The sequence below is a fragment of the Peromyscus californicus genome, unplaced genomic scaffold (assembly GCF_007827085.1).
Source record: "Peromyscus californicus insignis strain IS unplaced genomic scaffold, ASM782708v3 Scaffold_10__1_contigs__length_136768540, whole genome shotgun sequence".
NCBI lineage: Eukaryota > Metazoa > Chordata > Mammalia > Rodentia > Cricetidae > Peromyscus > Peromyscus californicus.
In genome coordinates this window covers 39567961-39571657 of record NW_026294391.1, presented here as the reverse complement: position 1 = coordinate 39571657, position 3697 = coordinate 39567961, and the positions used below count along the sequence as shown (strand labels likewise).

Below are 3697 nucleotides of genomic sequence, written 5' to 3'. Positions count from 1 at the left end.
GAGAAATTAACAGCAAATATCCCAAAAGCGATAGAATTGATCTTATAAAGAGAGCTGATTGGATTTGGCCTCAAATTGTACGGGAAAAACCCATATCTGGAGTTTGAACATTTTATACAGATGCCAACAAACAAGGAAAGGCAGGTTACAAATCGGAAAATTTAAGTAAAGTGGTTCAAACTCCTTATAATTCAGTTCAAAAATCAGAATTGTATGCTATTCTGTTGGTATTAATGGATTTTTCAGAACCTCTCACTGTAGTAACTGACTCTCAGTATGCTGAAGGTAGTAGTATTACATATTGAGACTGCAGAATTTATCCCTGATGCTTCAGAATTAACTTCACTATTTATTCAATTACAAGATACAATCAGGAAAAGGAGTCATCCTTTATATATAACATACATTCGATCCCATACTGGTCTGCCAGGCCCTCTAGCACAAGGCAATGATGAGATTGATAAATTATTGATAGGAAATGTGCTGGAGGCCTCAGAATTTCATAAAAAAACATCATGTAAATAGTAAGGGTTTAAAAAAGGATTTTTCCATAACCTAGCAACAAGCCAAAGAAACAGTAAAGAAATGTCATGCTTGTTCCTTCTACAATCAAACACCATTACCAGCAGGATGTAACCCAAAGGGTAATCAAAGGAATGAAATCTGGCAGATGGATGTGTTTCACTTTGCAGAATTTGGACAATTGAAATATGTACACCATACCATCGATACTTATTCAGGATTTCAATGGGCAACTGCTTTGAGTTCTGAAAAAGCTGATTCTGTAATCACTCATTTGGTAGAAGTTATGGCCATCATGGGCATACCTGCACAAATTAAAACTGACAATGCTCCATCATATGTCTCTGTTAAAATGAAACAGTTTTTTTTTCTTATTACAATATAAAGAATATTACAGGTATATCACATAATCCTAAAGGTCAAGCAGTCATAGAAAGATCAAAAGGAACTCTAAAGAATATGCTAAATAAACAGAAAGGGGTAACAAAACCCCCAGAAATAGATTGCATAATGCTCTATTAACTTTGAATTTTCTTAATGTCAATGAGATAAGAACAACAGCTGCAGAGAGACATTGGATAATAGAAAAAACTACAGAATTAAATCAGCCTATATACTTTAAGGATGTGCTGACCTCAGAATGGAAACCAGGGTATGTGTTACGTTGGGGACGAGGTTTTGCTTTTGTTTCTACAGGAGAAGATAAGCTGTGGGTACCATCAAAATTGATAAAGGTTCGATTTGAACAAGAGAAACCTCTTAATTAGAGGAGGTGATAGTTCATCAACTAGCATGAACATCCAATTTACACTAACTTATACCAGTAACACATGCCTTTTCATTTAATCAGATAATAACTTGCCAGAAAGTAACATCCCCAAAATTAGTCTTGGTGAAAGGATTTTGTTTTTGTCTTCTAGGAGAATGAAGGTTAAGGAATCTCAAGAACACTGGACAAATGAGACAACTGAAGAAAAGGGACAAATCATCTATCACAGGAAACAGAGTGAAACGGCATATGGGTTTATATTATCTAAAAAATTTTATGTCTTCCTAAATGTTTGTTTCTGCTTTTCTCTAAAGATTTAACACTATTGGTCTTCTAATAGTCCCTGTTCAATTAAAATTTAAAGCTGACTTTGGAGTTGGAGAATGGCTCTCTCCTTCTTTAAACTCAAGCATGTTGTTAAAAGGAAAATGCAAACTCCCTGTATCATGCCAGAATAAAAGAGCCATCTTCTCCTATGGGACAGGAGAAAAGCCAAATTAAATTAAGGGACTATTCTATTACTAATCTCAACTCTTTGATTCTATTCTGATTCTTTAAACTTTTTTTAAAGTATAAATTTTTATCAATATTTACAAGATTAATATATATAGATATACAGAAATATATATACATTTTAAACTTTGTTAAGATATGAATAGTCATACTTACCTGGCAGGGGAGATACCATGATCACGAAGGTAGTTTTCCCAGGACGAGGCTTATCCATTGCACTCCGGATGTGCTGACCCCTGCGATTTCCCCAAATGCGGGAAACTCGACTACATAATTTGTGGTAGTTGGGGACTGCGTTCTCACTCTCCCCTATAAAATAAAATTTAAAAAAAGATGTGAATGGTCATATAGAGTACTAACTGATTCTAGAAAAAAGGCTTCAATTAGCTGCATATATATGTCTTTGTGTTTGAGTCTCTTATCAGTTTTTTGCAGAAATCATGGCCAGGCCTAACATCAACTGAAGTCTCCAGGAAGAAGATGGGGCCCCACAACAACAACAATTCCATGTGGACAATAATAATACCACTAAGCTGACAAACATCATCTACAGATCAGCTTTGAACTACAAGGTGCTCAGAGCAATTTTGAGATGACTAGCTGAGATGATCCAGTCTCAAAGACTACTTGAATAAGGACTTGAGATAAACCCTGAACTTTGGCATTATACACAGACTGGATAATGAAGGATATAGTTACCTTTCCTAGAATTTGACAATTAACCTAAAATTTTTCTTTTCACGGTAAAGATACCTTTGCCCATACCCAGCAGGAAGCAATTTTAAGAATACAACGCCCACATTCCCAAAGAGGTGGTGTGGGGTGAGTGGTTTTTTTGGTCTTTTTAATAGGTTTTATGTCTGGGATAATTTTCATTGTTTAGGGGGGTTGGTTACAAGTTGTTGTCAAGGGTTAGGAAAAAGGCTAAGCAAAGGAGATTAGATTTAAGGTTCTTGTTTAAAAAAAAAGAGAAAGAAAGAAAAGAAAAGAAGAAAAAGACAATTACTTGTTTTAAATACTTTACATTGGATTGGATTGTTTTATATTGTATACAAATTATTTATATTGAAATTGATATTGTTAGAAAATGCTATATGTATATTTCTAATTGTACTTATACCATTTATTTAATAATGCAATTTTCTGATCCTTGAATGTTATTATTACCAACTATTAGGATATAAAGAAATGAAAGTTAGTAGTTAGACATTATAATAGAACCTGTAGTTATATTATGTATGTTTTCAAGATTGAGTAAATATATTTTAGATACACAGGTTATCTTCAAACCCTTCAGAGATCTACAGAATATGGCATTTAAAATGTTTTAATAACTTAGAAAATTTTTCTTTTTTGAGCCATGTCAGCTCCTGGCAGTACCAATTTACTTCAGAGCAAATATGGGCATTGATGAAACTGCATATGGAGTTAACTTTCATTGTGGTAAAAGTTAGCCACTGGACAACAAAGTATCCTCGAATCAACTGCTGACAAAATGGACAGACAGGACATGAAACTAAGGACTACTGATTCTTGCCAAAACAAGTGTGGTTATGGCTTTATCAAAAGGCATCTTCTGAGGCCAGGACAATATGGCACCATCCCTTAAGTGGCCTTTGCAATTCGGAAAAGGTACAGTACCCTTTTCTTTGAAGGCAGCTGAACAGGCAGTGGGCCGATGGCTTCTGATATGCAATGGAACAGCAGCTGAAACAGCTATTCTTGAAGAGTAACTAAGCTCACGCCTCTCAATAGTAGACTGACATTTGATAGAGGGATGTGGAGAAGAACGGGATGTTGAGATGAAGCCATATATACACAGCCAAGAAGAATGGACAGCTGAATTAAAAAACCATCAAAAATTTCCAGAATTTAAAATCCTGAATCATGACA

General features: G+C 34.8%; 1 non-coding gene across 1 annotated transcript; it reads left to right on the top strand.

Moving 5' to 3' along the window:
* The first annotated feature begins 1952 nt into the window (after positions 1–1952).
* Positions 1953–2116, top strand: LOC128118308 (U1 spliceosomal RNA). The gene has a single exon (XR_008221146.1). It is a non-coding gene; the product is annotated as a U1 spliceosomal RNA (small nuclear RNA).
* Positions 2117–3697: the final 1581 nt, after the last annotated feature.